The sequence below is a fragment of the Dipodomys ordii genome, unplaced genomic scaffold, assembly GCF_000151885.1.
Source record: "Dipodomys ordii isolate 6190 unplaced genomic scaffold, Dord_2.0 Scaffold19, whole genome shotgun sequence".
Lineage (NCBI taxonomy): Eukaryota > Metazoa > Chordata > Mammalia > Rodentia > Heteromyidae > Dipodomys > Dipodomys ordii.
The window spans coordinates 6407810-6426689 of record NW_012267235.1 but is presented as its reverse complement, the minus strand read 5'-3'; positions in this window follow the sequence as shown (position 1 = coordinate 6426689).

Here is an 18880-nt window from a genome sequence, read left to right as displayed (position 1 = left end):
CCCTCAGCTCTTCAGCTCAAGGCTAGCGCCCTACCACTTGAGCCACAGTGCCACTTCTGGCTTTTTTCTTTTTGCTTATGTGGTGCTGAGGAATCGAACCCAGGACCTCAGGCATGCAAGGCAAGTGCTCTACCACTGAGCCACCTTCCCAGCCCCTTGTTTGCTCATTTTTGTTGAATATCATGAACATTTGAATTTCCTTTCTAATCTCTTCCATGACCCACTGGTGATTCAACACTGTCTTGTGCAGCCTCCATGTGTTACAGGACTTTCTTTGGTGGCTTTTGGTGTTGAGTTTTAATTTTATTCCCTTGTGGTCTGAGAGAATGCAGGGCATAACTTCAATGTTTCTGAATTTGGAAAAGTTTGCTTTGTGACCTAAAATGTGGTCTATTTTTGATAATGTTCCGTGTGCTGCTGAGAAGAATGTGTATTCTGATGCTGCTGGGTGAAATATTTGGTAGACGTCTGTTAAATCTAGTTGATCTATGCAGTTGTTTAGAGCTATGGTGTCTCTCTTGAGTTTTTGTCAAGTTGATCTATCTAGTGGGGATAGTGGTGTGTTGAACTCCCCAACAATCAATGTCTTTGGATCTATGTGAGATTTGAGGGAACGTGGTGTTTCTTGGATACATTTGGGTGCTCCGTTGTTTGGTGAATAGATATTTAGCATTGTAATATCCTCCTGAAGGAGAGATCCCTTAATTAGTATGTAGCAACCTCCTTTATCTCTTCTCACTAATTTTAATTTAAAGTCTATTTTATCTGATATTAGGATTGCAACTCCCGCCTGTTTACAGGGGCCATTTGCTTGTAGATTTTATTCCAGCCTTTCACTTACAGAATATGTTTGCTTTTATGGGCAAGGTGTGACTCTTGAAGGCAGCAGGATCTTGCTTTTTAATTCAACTAGACAATCTATGTCACTTAATTGGAGATTTAAGTCCATTAATATTGAGAATTAGGACTGAGAGGTGTTTGGTAGCTCCTGCCATGTTATCTACCTTCTTGGGGGCTGTGACAACTGGGTACTTCCTATGGTTCTTGGATTATCAATTTGGGTGTGGTTCCTTGGCCTTTATTGTGCTCTTGTTGGTTTTTTATGTGTAGGACATCTTTAAGTATCTTTTGTAGGGCTGGTTTGGTGGAGATATATTGTTTCAGTTTTTCTTTGCTATGGAAGGTTTTTATTTGACCTTCGGTTATAAAGGAGATTTTAGCTGGGTACAATACTCTTGGTTGATAATTGTTTGTCTTTAAGTCATGGCATACATCATTCCAGGCTCTTCTTGCTTTAATTTGTTTCTGCTGAGAAATCTGAGGTTATTCTAATTGGTTTTCCTTTATAGGTGATTGATCTTTTCTCCTTGACAGCTTTAAGGATCCTTTCCTTGGTCTGAATTGATCCTGTGTCGATTATAATGTGACAGTGGGATGTCCTGTTCTGGTCTGGTCTATTTGGGATTCTAAAAGCTTCTTGTATCCGAATAGGCCTATCTTTTTGCATGTTTGGGAAGTTCTCTGCTAGGATCCTGTTAAATAAATTTCCTAGACCATTGACTTCTGTTTCTGGGTGCTCCTGTACACCCATTATCCTCAGATTAGGCTTTCTGATGGTGTCTTCTAAATGATGAATAGATCTATCATATTTCTTTGGATTTGTCTTGGATAGTTGTATGTTCTTTCTCTATTATATCTAGGCTGTTGTCAATCCCAGAGATTCGCTCTTCTGCATGGTCTAACCTACTGTCAAGACTTTCTACTTGATTTTTTATTTCCTTTCCTTCTAATTGGTCAGCTTTGATGGCTTCAAATTCTTTGTTGGAGCTTTGTTTTACATCTTATATGGACTTCTTTATTTCTTTAATTTGGTATTCAATGTTTATTCTCAAATCCCTAAGTTGATTGATTATAGTTTCATTGGCCTCCCTTTCCTTCTGATGGGCTCCATTCAGCATTCCCTTTGCGGTCTCCCTGCATTCCTTCAGCTGTCTGTTTATGGATTCCATGAATGACTCTATTGATCTTTGTCTATTCTCATCCAACTCACACAATTCCTGTATTACTCTTTGATTAGCTTCCTCACACTCATGCAATTCCTGTATTACTCTTTGACTGTTCTCAGCCTGCTCATGCAATTCCTGTATTAATCTTTGATTAGCTCTCTCATGCTCATGAGATTCCTTTTTTAATTTTTGGTTAGCCTCATGATGCTCCCAAAGTTCCTGTATTAGTATTTGGCTAGCTTGGTCTCACTCCCTATCGAGCTCACTCTGAGTCCTTTGCAGGCTTTCAATCTTTTCATTCACTATGTTTACCAGTAGTGTTTGTAGAAGTTTATGAGAACTCTCCTCGGGATTATTCATTAACTGTTCTGTCACCTGATTATCAAGAATTGGAGTTGAGATACCTGGAATCGCCATTTTTCTTGTGTTTCTCTGGTTTGTTCTGCCCATTTGATATGAAGGTAACACCAATTTCATGCTAGAACACTATTTTAAGGCATTCATCAACCAGAGTCCTGTAGTTGCACAGTCAAAATGGCTGTAGATACAATCTAGTTCAACAGATATAATCTATTCAACATCAAACAACTCTGGATTAATGGGCTACGAACATCAAAGAGGATTCAGCAGACTAGAAGTTAATACGTTTAGGGAGATTGTGAGGGAAAAGTAGGATTAGAAGCATGTGTAGAGGTAAAAAGATAGAGTGAATTTAACCAAGTTCTAATCTCAGAGAGGAAATGGGTAGAATGGAATGAAAGGAGAGAGATAAAGAAACAAGAAAAAAAAACAAAAATTTAAATTTAAAAAATATTGGGGCTGGGAAGGTGGCTCAGTGGTAGAGTGCTTGCCTTGCATGCATGAGGCCCTGGGTTCTATTCCTCAGCACCACATAAGCAGAAAAAGCCATAAGTATTGCTGTGGTTCAAGTGGTAGAGTGCTAGTCTCGAGCTGAAGAGCTGAGGGACAACACCCAGGCCCAGAATTCAGACCCATGACTGACAAAAACAAACAAACAAAAAACAAAACATTAAAAAATAAAACACTTAAAAATTATATAAGTATAAAGAAAAATACTGGTAGAAGAAAAGGATAGGATGAGAGGAGGAAAGAGATAAAAAGGAAAAAGAAAAAAATAAAAAATGAAAAATGGAATACTTAACAATTATATAGGTATAAAGAAATAATAGTACTATTGAAGAAATTAGCCCTAAGAGGTTGTGAATTGAGTAATCAATTTTCTGAATTAAATGTGTACACAATGAAGGATAAGGTCTAATAATCGATGACGGGTATATATCTGGGGATGAGCAGAACAGCAATTAAGTCACGCTAAAATAAATAAATAAATAAAAGGACCAACAGGTTAAAAGAGATTTAATACACACACACACACACAGACCGACACACACAGAGACACACACATACCTCAAATTAAAATTATGAAAGAAACAATAGAAAACAATTTTTGAATTAAAAAAATAAGTAGAAAAAAGTTCTTTGATTTCTTTTTTTTTTTTGGGGGGGATACTGTATCTCCCCTGTGACCGTAACCAGTGTCTTGGTGGAGTCTCTGGTTTGCTTGTGGTGTTTGGTTTTGCTGTAGCTTGATTGATTTCTTAAGTCAGTTTGTTTGAGCAGGCAGAAAAAAAACTCTGCCTTACCAAGGACTTTATGATCCTCCTCCCAGGCTAGTTCAGTGGGAGGGAGAACTGCGGTGAGTATCACAAAAGTGGCATATGGCTGTTTCCTCTAGCTTGGAGTTGCTGTGATGAGGCTAGGTTCTGGGGTAGGGTTGAGACCTTTCAGCAATCAGTATCTTTTCCCTGAGGGGCTAGCTCCTGAGACACTCACAGAGCCCAGGCTGTAGCCATTCTTAGGATTTATGTTTACTTAGTTTCAATTGTTTATCTTTTATCCCTCCTGCTGCTGGGTGTCCTGCCTAGGCTGCAGTGGGGAGGGGCAGCTTCTAGCTCTGTTTACCCAGTGAAGAAAGTCACTCCTCTGGGGGTGGAGCTTACTCACTCTGCCTGGGAAGAGTGACTTTCCCCTGAGTGTAGCTAGGCCTGGCAGATCAGGTCAAGTTTCTGTGACCTGTTGAATGGCTCCTATTGTTTTCTTCCTAGGCCTGAGTTGGAGCTAGCTGCTTGGGCTGGGTCTTTGTCAGTATCAAAGATGGAGTTCTTCTCTGGTGGTGGGGGAGGGGCTACCTTCCCACTGCTGCTCCTTGAGAAGGAGTGAGGATGTCTTGGGTATACTCACTACACCTCTTGATTTCTGTCCGTGGTCTGTGATCAGCAGGATGAAGATTTTTGCTCCTTGTCAGGTCTTGCTGGTGGTGAGTAGAATCTGCTCGCAAACCACGTCTGGCGCCTTTGTCCCAGGTTCTCACTGTTGATGTGGTGGCTCAGCAGCAGCTGCTGCTGCCACAGCAGACACCAGCAAGTGCTCAGATCTGTCTCCTTGACCACGCTGCCTGGATTTTCCCTCTCTGGCCAAACTCTGTACTGTGATGGCACACTTGGTGTGTTTCTCTGGCTTAGGACTGTTCACTGGAACTCTAAAACTGCTTTCTATGCGAGAGCTTGTTCAGCTTCCAGCTTCTCCTCCGCCATCTTGTCCTTCTTTCGAAAACAATTTTTGAATTAAAAAAATAAGTAGAAAAAAGTTCTTTGATTTCTTTTTTTTTTGGGGGGGGATACTGTATCTCCCCTGTGACCGTAACCAGTGTCTTGGTGGAGTCTCTGGTTTGCTTGTGGTGTTTGGTTTTGCTGTAGCTTGATTGATTTCTTAAGTCAGTTTGTTTGAGCAGGCAGAAAAAAAACTCTGCCTTACCAAGGACTTTATGATCCTCCTCCCAGGCTAGTTCAGTGGGAGGGAGAACTGCGGTGAGTATCACAAAAGTGGCATATGGCTGTTTCCTCTAGCTTGGAGTTGCTGTGATGAGGCTAGGTTCTGGGGTAGGGTTGAGACCTTTCAGCAATCAGTATCTTTTCCCTGAGGGGCTAGCTCCTGAGACACTCACAGAGCCCAGGCTGTAGCCATTCTTAGGATTTATGTTTACTTAGTTTCAATTGTTTATCTTTTATCCCTCCTGCTGCTGGGTGTCCTGCCTAGGCTGCAGTGGGGAGGGGCAGCTTCTAGCTCTGTTTACCCAGTGAAGAAAGTCACTCCTCTGGGGGTGGAGCTTACTCACTCTGCCTGGGAAGAGTGACTTTCCCCTGAGTGTAGCTAGGCCTGGCAGATCAGGTCAAGTTTCTGTGACCTGTTGAATGGCTCCTATTGTTTTCTTCCTAGGCCTGAGTTGGAGCTAGCTGCTTGGGCTGGGTCTTTGTCAGTATCAAAGATGGAGTTCTTCTCTGGTGGTGGGGGAGGGGCTACCTTCCCACTGCTGCTCCTTGAGAAGGAGTGAGGATGTCTTGGGTATACTCACTACACCTCTTGATTTCTGTCCGTGGTCTGTGATCAGCAGGATGAAGATTTTTGCTCCTTGTCAGGTCTTGCTGGTGGTGAGTAGAATCTGCTCGCAAACCACGTCTGGCGCCTTTGTCCCAGGTTCTCACTGTTGATGTGGTGGCTCAGCAGCAGCTGCTGCTGCCACAGCAGACACCAGCAAGTGCTCAGATCTGTCTCCTTGACCACGCTGCCTGGATTTTCCCTCTCTGGCCAAACACTGTACTGTGATGGCACACTTGGTGTGATTCTCTAGCCTAGGACTGTTCACTGGAACACTAAAAGTGCTTTCCATGCAAGAACTTGTTTAGCCTCCAGCTTCTCCTCTGTCATCTTCCTCTGGACTCCAATCCTGTGATCTGCTTTATGTTTTAATGTCGGTGGTGGTCACATGGGTGTAAACATGTCATCTGACTGATAACGCTGACTGCAATTCATCAAGAAAAAATGTTTTAAAAAGTTTCAACATGGGATCTCAAATTACTTACATAATACAATTCCACATTTACTCATATAATATAATCATGATATACTACATTTAGTCAACACTAACACATTTCTTCCTGCATTTTAACATTTCTGAAGTCAAGATGTGTCTGAGAATCCTTGGTATGTCGAAACTTAACTGGCATTTTTTTCCTATTTTTTTAGAAGTATGAACAATCATGGAACAGTTTGGATTTATTGAATATCATTGGCTTCTTTGTAGACATTAAAAATAATCATGCTAAACTGATCAAAACTAAAGACTTCTCACAGAGTTCCTGGTTTTTCAGTGCATGAAGCACGCATGTAACCTACTGGGCAATCTAGGATTGTTCTAATGAATGTCAGATCTTATGAAATGACATTTTTAAATACTAAACCTTCAAATCATGGAGGACAAATTCACACATATGTCTGGCTCTAACTACACACCTATACAGCTCACAGTTAGGACTTTAGCTTCCAGCAATAAATTCAGCCAGGACCCATGTGAAGGGCTCATTTATCCAATGGCAGGAGAAAAGTGACTTTCTAGTTCAGTCATTCTTTCTGTCTCTGTGTGGGGGTTGAGAGGAGGGGGTACTAGAGTTTGAGCTCAGGTCTTTGATCTTGCTAGACAAACAATCTACCACTTGAATAACACCACAAACCTAATTCATTTATTCTTTCTGTCAGTCTCACTTGATCCCTGTCCAGTCCTAGTAAGTGGTTTTTCAGAATGGAGAGAAGTGTCAAGTTCATTCTTTCTCTTCCCACAAATTAGGGTGAAAAGTGCTCTATATTAGCTCACTTAGCATCTTTTCCTAATCACACTATTTGACTTCATCCTCAACTAGGGTGGTTGGGAAGCCAAATGCTAGCTTTTCCCACTCCCTTTACTTGTGATCACCATGTGACAAAGTCTTGGCCAATGAAACCCTATCTGGGAAGTGTGCTGGTGTGAGCCAAGGGAGGTAAATTTAGGAATACTTTTTGCTTCTTGCTATTCTGCCTCCCTGTATCATACTTTGAAATTAGATATGATGTCTGAACCCAGACACACTCATCTTGCCGTGGACAAACAGCAAGGATGAAGAGTTACATGCCATGGAAAGCAAGAGTGGAAAAGAATTAAAACATTCTTAAAATGCTAACCATATTTATGAGTGATAACAACATTGTGGCTATTTTTCTAGTTCTAATTATCTAATGATTCACATTGAAATATTTATAAGTCACACACGTTACAAAATAATTATTACAAAATAATGCAGTGGGAGCTGGTGGAAAAGTAGGTGAAAGTACAAAGAAAATAAGACAAATAATGGTTAAAAATTGATATAGATACATAAGAGTTAATAAATATTCTACTTTTCTCTGTGACTCCAATTCTTCATAACAACAGACTACAGATCTGGCAGATAGTACCATTATCAGTCAACTACACAGGTGAACATCACTTGTGATGAGTCATGTTGACAGAATGTACTCCTTGATATGATGCAATGAGGAGACTCTATGTCTGTGGTATTCCTGAATCCTCCAAAAAATATACAACTCTAGTTTAATTACAAGAAATCATCAGGGCAACCCACATTGAAGGACATTTTTTTATACAAAATATCTGCTCAATTCTTTCCAAGAAGGGCCAACGCCAAGAGAGATGCCTGAGGAGACATGAGAATGACAAGCACTGGACATTCTGGGTTGGATTTGTTAAAATACATAAATGGCCCAAATGCAGCAGTGGATAAGGGAATGCAAACCTAAGGAAACCCATAGTTAATAACAGCAATATAAATTTCTTCCTTTTTTGATAAATGTACCAAGAGGAGGAAAAAAAGTGAAGGACACTCTTTGTACTGTCTTTACAACTTTCCCATGAATCTAAATTCATTCCAAATAAGGAAGTACTTCAATAAAAAGAAAGAAAAGTAGTTTGCTTTCTCCATGGTGGTGTTCAACCAAATTAGCAATGGCCCACTCCTCCAGACTTCTTGTTATGTGAGAGAAATACAATATATTCTTCAAAGTAAATGTCACTTAGTCTCTTGCTTGTGGCTAAACATAATCTGATAAAATGTGCTTATTGTTTGTCTGATGCAATTAGCTCTTAAAACCCATAGTTGAGACCAACAGCCCTAAGGACCTTGAAGCACAGGGGTCAGCTCTTGTGACCCCCACCCCCTCCCCCCACTGGTCATTACTAAAGGACTTGTACATCCAACCCCCATTATGCTCCCTCCCCCTGGTTCACATAAGGCAACACTGAGAGTTTACACTCTTGAAGACTTGTGTCTTCAAGAGCTTTGTTAAAGAAAACAAGCGGGAAGTCATTGTGATAATAAGGTAAAGAAAAAAAAATAGCTTTCAATTTCAATTTTTTACCTTAAGTTCTTTACAACTTCAATTTCTCAACTGCAAATGGGTTGTTAAATATAACAGGAAATAAATCTCTTTTAATAGCACAAAGTACAAAACACCTACAAATAAAGTTATAAAAATGTGTGGAACATATATGAATGTAACAATCAAACTTTAAGGGACATGAAAGAAGACTCAAATAAATGAAAAGAGCACCATCATCTTCCTAGATATAAAGACACTCCATCATAAAGATGTCAGTTCTTTTTAAATTAATCTATAAGTTAAATATATTGCCAATCAAAAACTGAATATAAAACCCAAATCTCATAAGCCATAGAAAAATTAACTCAAAATGACACGTGTATCTTGCTGTAAAATAAAACTATAATATCTTTACAAGATAATGGAAGAGAGTCTCATGACCAGAGTTCCTGAACACATCTCTAAAAGCACAAGCTATCAAAGAGAAAATTGAGAATTTAGACTTCATTAAAATTTAAAACTTTGCTTTGGAAACAACACTGTTACAAGAATGCTGAGACAAACCTAGCATTGGGGAAAATATTTTCAAATTACACATCTAACAAACAGGACAGGCTACCTCATTTATGGGGAGCAGGACAACATAAAAATATGGGGCCTCTTGCTGAAACATTTATTAAGAAATGCAAGATTGCAGGAATGAATGTTATACAAAACATTGGGGGATGCTGAGCGTCAAGTCCTAAGACATGTCACAGGTCAAACATGAAGATATCCCTGCAGCTTCCAAGGTAGGCTCACAATAACGTGTGCCTATGATCCTAGCTACACAGAAACTGATATCTGGAGGAACATGGTTTGAGAACAGCCCAAGCAGAAAACTCTGTGAGACTCCATCTCCAAAACTGCCAGTTTAAAGCAAGGCTGGAGGTATGGCTCAAGTGAGCATGTCAGCTATGAGCAACTGTGAAGTCGTGCGTTCAGTCCCCAGTACTGACAAAAATGAGACAAAACAAAACAAAAGTTAGAAAATAAATAATGCTTTTGAAAAAATGAGCAAATGGTTTGTACCTCATCCAAGAAAACAGAAAGATGATAATCACATCAACAGATAATAAAGCCATTAGCTGTAAGAAAGGTCCACATAACCAACAGGTAGATCCTACCATGTGCTTATCAACAAATCCAACAAAACAATATGGTAACATTAAGCTCTGACAAAGGATGATGAAAATTTACAGGTTGCTGGTAGGAATGCAAAATGGTAGAGCCATTCTGGAAAAATTTGGCAATCTTACAAAGTTCAATTCACATGTACTCTTCATCCCAGCAATACTTACTTCTTGATTTCATATATTCCTCATTTTTGTTATCAATTCATCAGTTATCAGGAACCAAGGCTGATTTGATATGCTGGTTATTGTGAATACTACTGCAGTAAACATGTGTATGCAGGTATATGTTCAATGTTGACTTATACTTCTTCAGATATATGCCTGAGTTTCATAGGAAGATCATATGGTAAACCTATTTTTAATTTTAAGAGCAATATTCATTGGCCATTTGTGTTTCTTCTTTGGAAAACTGTTAATTTTTCCACTTATTATTTTTCCTTTGTTGTTTACTTTTGGACCTCTTTGTACATTCTGACTATTAATCCTTTATCTAATCATTAATTTGCAAAGATTTTATTCCATTCTATGGGGTTTTTCATTTCATTCTATCTTTTCCTGTGCAGCTTTCCAATTTGATATAATCCTATTAACCAATTCTTGCTTCTATTTTTTGAGCAACATGAAGTCCTATTTTGAAAATAGTTGTTTGTGCCTAAGGATTATGCCAAAGATTTCCTCTATGTTTTATTCTGGTGGTTTCAAAGTTTCAGATCTTACATTATAATTTGTGATACATTTTGAAATTATATTGTACATGGTGAAAGATAGGGATCTAATGTCAGTGTTCTACTTGTGGATATAGTTTTCCCAATATCATTTGTTGAAAAGGTTTTTTTATTCCCTCCAATGTATGTTTTTAGCACCCTTCTAAAAACAAAATCAGTGAACTTAAAGAAGTCTGGACAAGAATAAGTCTGATAGGTGTCAAGGGCTAAGAACTGAGTGCTCATCACTGTGCTGGTTGTATTTTATGCGGACAGCTTCACAATAGCCAAAAGTCCATTCCTGCTCCAAGAAACTTAGAGAAGCTGAAACTTTATGAACAACTTAAGTGCCTTATTGGGTGCTACTGTCAGGACAGAAAGGCTTCAGAACAGTGAGCTTCTAAGAGAGATGGCAATGGGTAGAGAAATCTGCCTGGTCTTCTCAGTGGTCTTTGGAGAAGTCATGAGAAAACAGGGAGTTATTCAGTGGAAATTAATGAGGAGTTCACTTCCTTCAACTATAGTATGGGCAGCCAGGATGGTGGCACATACCTATAATCCCAGTGCTTGGCAGGCTGAAGCAAGAGCAAGATGCTGTTTCAAAAAGCAAAGAAGGGTTTCCCAAAAGTGTTCTGAGAAGGTAATAGTTTTGAGAGGAAATAGTTTAATATTACATTTTAACCATATCAGCATGTAAAGAGGAAGAGGAAATGTCTGGAAAGCTAGCTTTCAAAACAGCAAAGAAGAATTTTCACAGAACTCATTATAAATATCACCCTAAAAATTATGTACAAAATGGTGTACCCAACAAACTCAAGTAGTAGTAGTAGTAGTAGCAGTGTCTATGAATCTGTCATTGTACCAGTTGAGGTTCTCCAGAAAAATGAAATTGAATAGATAGGTGGACATACACACAGAAACACAGATAGATGATAAACAAATAGATCATTGGTTTTATCTGATAGATATACAGATACACAAACGTTAGATAAATGGTTCCTTGTTTTTATCCACAAGTAAAGATTTTTTATTTGTAAGCCTTAGACCAGGGATCCTGAGATTTTCAGAAAACATTGTATGACTCATTTGCACACATTTCCTAGAAGGTTGATTCCTTTATTTCCACAATAATTTTCTAAAGGCCACTTTAGAATAACTTGTTTTAATAAGACAGTAGAAAAGGCCTAAATAAACACCAGCCATCACATAATGAGCTTGAATTTTCCAAGAAAGAAAGATAGATAGTTCTGTTATTCCAATGCTATTCTTCTAACTACACAGGGAACATCTTGTTAAACCCATGGCTGAGTGTGTGAGATGTGTGTTGGTCTGCGTCCAGTTACTGTAACAAATACCTGAGATACTCAAATGATGAAGAGATAAGGGTTTATTTTGGCTCTGTTTTAGAAGTTTCAGTCCATGACTGATTGGTCCCATTGTCATTGGGCCTGTGGCAAGGCATTCATTTCATGTCGATTACAAAAGAAAGAGTTCTAACACCTTCCAGTAGTACCAGGCTGGGGACTTGGCCTTTAACACATGGGTCCTTGAGAATACTTGAGATGAATACTACAGTAGTAGACATAAACACACCCTACACCCACATGTACACACACAGTTATTAGCTCTCCAGTCTATCAGTTAATTATAGTTTTTTCTACTTTGGGGACTCTTGGTCAGCTAACATTTTCCAACAAAGATGATATATTTTTCTTCTTATTGCTCAAAGGACAAAGAATAGACCCACAAGACACTCAAAATAGATCAAATGCCCATGTTCATGATGAGTTAGACAAGGAATGAGAAACTCCATGAAAACCTCTGCAAGATTTTCAGATAGACCAGAAGAATGACTGGGTCTTCAGCATTTGGCTTCTCCGTGTGTGCCTTTGGCTGTGCTCCTTTTCAAGTATGCTTCTCAAGGTTTGCCAAGGCTCACGAACCAGTGCTTTGGATGACATTACCATCCTTTCCTTCAAATAAAAAAAGCCTTCTTCCTCAAGACCTAAAAATACTCCTCAGCCTTGGAGGACAGCCTAGTTTTCATCAACTTTGCTCCATTGGACCAGTTGCTTAACCTAGGACAAGCTACAACCACAAAGTCCTTTTGAGGAAGCCAATCCACACATGGGTTCTCTTGAAATTTCTAGTTCACAGAAATACAAAAAGAACTCTTCTCCCTCACCCATGAGCTCTCCACCCCCAACCCAACTTATATTTCTTTTTCTTTTGTAGGGAAGTAGAGATTAGGATTCTTTGAGGTTTTTGTTTGTTTGTTTGTTTTGGCTTGTTTGTTTTTACTCTTACAATTGAAATAAGGAAAAAGAATTGGATTAAATGAAGATTTTCCTCAGTCCTAAATACTGACTTCGGAAATCTTATCAGAGTCAGGGAAACATAATTTCTCAAAAAATGTTGGGTAGATTTTATTCTGAAACATGAATGAAATTATTTTAGTGTTGAGTGGAGCTAACATTCTAAGTTCACAGCTAACAGCTCCATATTTAGGGACTAAATATTTTATTCAAGTGAAACATTCTTACCTGGCATTCGAGGCTCTTTGCTGTTACAAGCTGAGTGGTCTTGGAAGTATAACATGAGAATAGGATGGAAGTTTCCAGTTTTCAGAAGCAGAAGGAGGGACCTTGGTTAAGAAAGAAGGTCTAAGATTAGAGGCTTTAACAGAATGATTGAGTGGGGAGAAGACACCAAGGGCAAAAAAGAGTCTAATAGAAGGAAGTCAGGGCAAAAGTGTGCATATAGAGACTTGAAAACAAATCTGAGAGTATAAAACTGAGTGAGAAACAAGGAAAGGGAGAAATATGGGAGAGTCAGGTTGGGTGACACATGCCTATGATCCTAGCACCAAGGAGTCAAAGGCAAGGGATGTCAAGCTCAAAGCCAGCTTTGATTACATAGCGAGACTGCATCTCAAAACAAGCAATAAACAAAATAAAGACAAGGAGTTGATGGTCTGAGGACAAAGGCAAAAAGAAGATGCCCTGGTCAGCCGTGTGGAATGTGGAACAGGACATTTGCTCTTAATGAGTTAGTCACAGTTACAACTTCTGACGCATCTCATCCCAAGTGGTTTCCCTAGACTTCTCCCTTACACTTAGATTAGACTTTATGTCAGACAAGAGTGCTCTTTCTCCCACACCCCACATTTCATACTCTTTCTTCCCAACTTTATTCGTCCATTCTCCTATCTAAAATTGCTTTATTCTTGAAACTCCATCTGCCATATCTTATCCCTATAAAGCCTTCCCTGACCCTTTACCAGATGCTACCTTTTCATTAAAGAAATCTGTACACACTGATCCCACCATCAGTAGTGTGAAGAGGTTGAATGAACTAAGGTCTAAGGGGAGGTGGTTTTTCCATCCTCTGGACTCTATACTTAAATATTTCTGCATTGAGAACAACTACTGGTATACTTATAATCCAGCTTTCCCCACTCCCTGCAATAGTGTAAGATGCCTGGGTAAGGTTAGCAGTTTTCAACTTATACTCTAATAGTCAGCCTAAAGACTTGGAGAAATTCTGAAAAGAACACTACTCATCACACAGATTAGACATGAAAAGCAATGGAGAGTAGAGTAAGAATTCCCTGAATGCCACTACGATTAGGTAAATCATTTAATGCCCTTCTACCCATGTTTTCTACCAGGAAAAAGTATGGAGAGTTTTTTTTTTAGCTCATCCACACCTCAGAGCTACTGAAAGAAAAAAGTGATCCTTACTGGGCAAGATGGTTCACACCTGTAATCTTAGCTACTCAGGAGGGTGAGATCTGAGGATTGGGGTTTGAAGACAGTTCAAACAAGTCAGTGAGACTCTTATGTCCAAGGAACTACTCAGAAGCTGTGGCTCAAGTGGTAGAGCACTATTCCTAAGCAAAAGAAGCTCAGGGACAGTAACCCGGCCCTGAGTTCAAAACCACAACCAGAACACACACACACACACACACACACACACACACACACACACACACACGTGATTCTCACACAGTTTTGACAAGTTATATATGTCATGCAGATAGTGACATATCAAGTGATATTCATTTTTTTCCTACCCAGCCAACAGGTCTTGGTTCTATTTGATAGAAATAAGGACAAGAGATAGTTTACACATTTACTATTTCATATTATACCTCTGAACTGCATAATATTCAACAGATACTAGTTAGTAGGTGAATACTGAAATATGCAGAAGTGAAGGCATCTTTCCTACATTCACCATTAGGAAGTAACTTCTCAGGCTGTGTGAGGTGATACAGGCCTGGAATCTCAATACTTGGAAGAAAGAGGCAGGAGGGAGGATCAGGAATTTGGGGCCAGCAGGTGAGACATGCATAGTAAGATCTTGTTTCAAAACCAGAGGAAAAAAAACACCAAATAATTTTTGTTGTCCTTTTGCAAAATTTACTATAGCCCTATTACTTTTGTTGCTGTTGTTGTTGTTTGCCAGTCCTGGGGCTTGAACTCAGGGCCTGTGCTTCTTTTGCTCAAGGCTAGCACTCTGCCACTTGAGCCATAGTACCACTTGCAGTGTTTTCTGCTTATGTGGTACTGAGGAATGGAACCCAGGGCTTCATGCATGCTAGGCAAGTACTGTACCAAGCCACATTCCCCACCCAGCCCTATTACTTTTATAATTAGAAAATGTAAGCAAAATTGGCTGAGTGTTGATGTTGAGTGAGTTATTTTTCTTCTCCCAGATTTTCCCACAAAGGATCATCTAACTCCCTTATTTAAGTATCTGATATGCTTTATGTTGATGGAGCTGCTGTGTGTGGGCACCAGATGTGGTTGGTCCATGTTCTTCTCTCGAACACTTAACAGGAGTTAACACATGAGTTTGGGGATTTTTGTTGGATTTTAATACATCGTATCTCTAGCAATTTCCTGTACAGTTTAACTTTGAGTACCCACATCCATTTCAAATTAGGAATAAATAATGTATTCATTGAAAGCTAAAGTTGAAACTACTACAAAGTCATGTTTTATATACAAAGCCATAAAAATGGCTTTTGAATGTTCTTAATCTCTATCAAAAGCTAAGTGCTAAGATATGAGCATTGCCTAGCCTTCTTTCTGGCTGCTCTTTTTTCTTAATATAGGAAATTGTATGAATGGATATTTGGTATTTTACACATGTAGATTGTTAGCACAATGTTGCCAAATGTGAACCAGTAAACTAGAGCCTTGTTTTCCACACGTAAGTTGATGGGCCTGAGGTCTAGCCTATGGCTAGAGCATCAGGAAAGCCACATCCTGGGTCCTGGCTCCTCTAAGGCTTAATCTTCTCTCTTCAACTCTGTGGCAATATTTCTTTCAATTCCATGTTTTTTTCTTTCCATTTAGTACTAAGATTCACTTTTGACAAATCATCACTTCTTATCTTTAAAGCAATAATGTATACACCCAGAATGAAACTCGAACGGATAGAAGGGTAAGTCTTCCTCCCAATGATAACCAAGCATTTGGTTCCCCTCTCTAAAGATCACCAGCTAACAAATTTCTCCATCATCCATTCTTAGTTTTTTGTTTTGTTTTGTCGGTCGTGGGGCTTGAACTCTGAGCCTGGGCATTGTCCCTCACCCCTTCAGCTCAAGGATAGTGCTCTATCACTTGAGCCACCGTGTCATTTCAGGTTTTCTGAGTGGTTTATTAGAGATAAGAGTCTCATAGACTTTTCCTTGCCGGGCTAGCTTTGAACTGTGATCCTCAGATCTCAGCCTCCTGAGTATCTAGGATTACAAGCATGAGCCACCAGCACTCTGTTCCATTCTTAGTTATTTTAATTCCAATTCTCTGGACCAAGCTCTCAGTTCTTTACTGTTATCTTAATGTTATAGCTCACACAAGTTTGTTTCCCTCTTGGGCCAAAATACCCTTTTCTCTGGCAGGGGGAATAACCAAGAAAATTGTCAGGGTTAGATCTGACCTGAACTTTGATGTACACAGACAATGGTTTGAAAGAGAAGATGACAGTCCATGACTTGCAGTGGAGAGCTTTCCTGGAGCCTGGAACATAATAATGTTCTGTAATGCTGGGCAACTAAAATGATCAATAGATCAAACATGCTATGGGGATCAGAAAGGAAGCTAGCTACATTGCAGCAGAGTTAAAGATCAGAATTACAAAAATAGGACCATGATAATTATGATTATTAATTTCAACTAAATAAGTCAAAGGTGACAGATATTGTTCTAGGCTTTGAAACACTTTTATGAATGGTTCCTCATAAACTCCAATGAGGCAGCACTTCCTTATCCCTGGTTAAACAGCAGGAAAATGAGTCTTGGGAAGGATTAGTTAATTCTCAAAGGTATTAAACTGATATGTAGGTTTCAAATTCAGACTTCAGGAACTTGAATGATTTGGGATAAAGAACTCTGGAGCATCCTGGAATTCATAAATGATCATTTTGAATAGCTTTCTCTGTTAGCATCATTCTAGGCATTAATGAGGACCAAATAGATGGATGAAATATAATCCTTTCCTGCAAAGGATATATATATATATATATATATATATATTGTATTTTTGAAACTTTATATGTTATATCAAAAGTGACCTGAGCAACTTTATTTGATGTTTTCTTGATTTCTCAAGAGTGGAGCTCTTCTGAAGACAAGGTCAGTGGCCATTATTTCCTTTGAACTTTTTTGAACCCCATAGACCAGTATTTATTCTTGACTGTCTCCTATTTCTAGTTTGCCAGGAGACTTAATGGGCCAGGTTTCTTGGAGATGTGCAATGGCAAGTATAAGTCTCTGACTTATCAGAGCAGCTGTAGAAATCAAGAAAAGGATAAAAAGGAAATCTACATCTTTGACGTGTGTGTAGAGTGGGAAAGTAGGTTATCCTGACTGATACAGCCCTATAGCTCAGAGAATATTTACCAGTCACGGTCATGAGCCAAGGGACATAGGGAACACTTGAAGAGCACCTCTCAGTACTATATTAGATAACTTCCTATAGAATAGTGATTGTGAGACAAAGAAAAAAATTCTTATGTTCTGAGATGAGTGAATATCTCATTTTCCAGGTCACCATGAGATTACTTAACAGTGATGATTATTTCTTAAATAACCTACAACAAGAAATATTTAGTAAGGTATGAAGAAAATGTCTTATGAGCATCAGGGAGGAAAGAAGAGGATATCAAAATATTGAACTAGGCACTAAAAATGTATTGTTTAGTGGAAAACAACAACACACTGTTAAAGCAGTGTCCCCTGGTAACAGAAAATTTACCAGTTCATGATGAACTATGATTCCTTAAGACTCAGAATGGCTGGATAGGCCAGGACAGGAGACAGAACCTTGGGAAGGGGTCTGGAGCCATAAGAAGAATTCTCTGAAGACAGGCAGGTATTCCTTTGAAGATAGCCTGGGCTATCTTAGTATACCCTCTAATCCACAAAGGTGGCAAGCACAAGGGAGGGAAGCATTTGCCTTGGATAAGTGGAACTAAGGAGGACTTCAGCAGCCAGCTGAGAGTATGATGGGGCCTGCCGTTGTCAAGAGACCCCAGAAGGTGCTAGAAAGCTGGTGTTCCAGGATGTCTGGGACAGGGCAGAGCGCCCAGACTACAGCCAGCCAGAGGAAAGGTGCTAGAAAGCTGGGGGTTGTATGGGTAGATAGTTCCTAACCTTGGACTTTAAATAAATCTGGTACTTCCGTATCACTCTGACTAATTTAGTAGCCAGGGGCTCTTTGAGCACACATATTTTTAAAAAATTAGTTTTACCTTTATAAGTGTTTGATATTAAAAAAAGAGTTCAAATGGGTTAAAATTTTATTCTCATTATCCTAGGAAATTCAACATTATGTTTCACTAAAGAAGGGAAAAGAACTGGCAAGATTCAGATATGACATCAATGATATTAATAAACCTGTTTTTACATCTTTATCTCTTCTTGTGCAAAGAACCTCATAACAATAATTACCATTGTTAGTATAAAGCCAGATATCAGTAGGTTTTGTTTGGAGCATCTCACTCATTTCTCTTTAAAAGCTTCCAAAAGATATTATTTGGAAGTTTCAGACATATACAATATTTAACATTTTCCTTAATATGGTATTATTGTATTTATCATATTACATAACAAAAAGTAAGGAAATGTAATGGCTATTCTCACCAAGTTGTATATTCATATATTTACACACACATCCATGTCTCTTCCATGACCCTCTAGCATGCTACACTAATACTCTCATTTTTTTTACTTGAGGTGTTACGGCATAAAAAACATCAGCAAGTCTTCCCTAAGAAAAAAATCACTGTTGACTACTGGAACATATTCAACTTTTCTTGAATATGTCATGTCAAATATGGAGGGGGACAGGGGGTGGAGGATGTGCTGCTATCTAGAGGAAATAGCTTAAGTAAGACAGTTGCAAAAAATAAAACAATTTTGTTTACAAGAGGAAATACCTACCGCTGTAAGGACCTTAGAAAAACAAAGAGAGCATTTTCTGAGCAAATTGTTGGAGGGTATGTTTAGCCTAATTTTTCTGGATTGGAGAGAAAGGATTAGTAGGTAAGAAGCCTGATAAAATGCGACTCAAGATTTGTGTTTTCTTTATATCATTTAACCTGTGAAATATAAATAATACTTAATATGTGATGCCAGGCAATCCTGACTGCTATGCTGAACAAAGCCAATAAGAAGTGGTAGAAGAAGCCAGGTATCTTGGCTGCCCAGCCACTGCC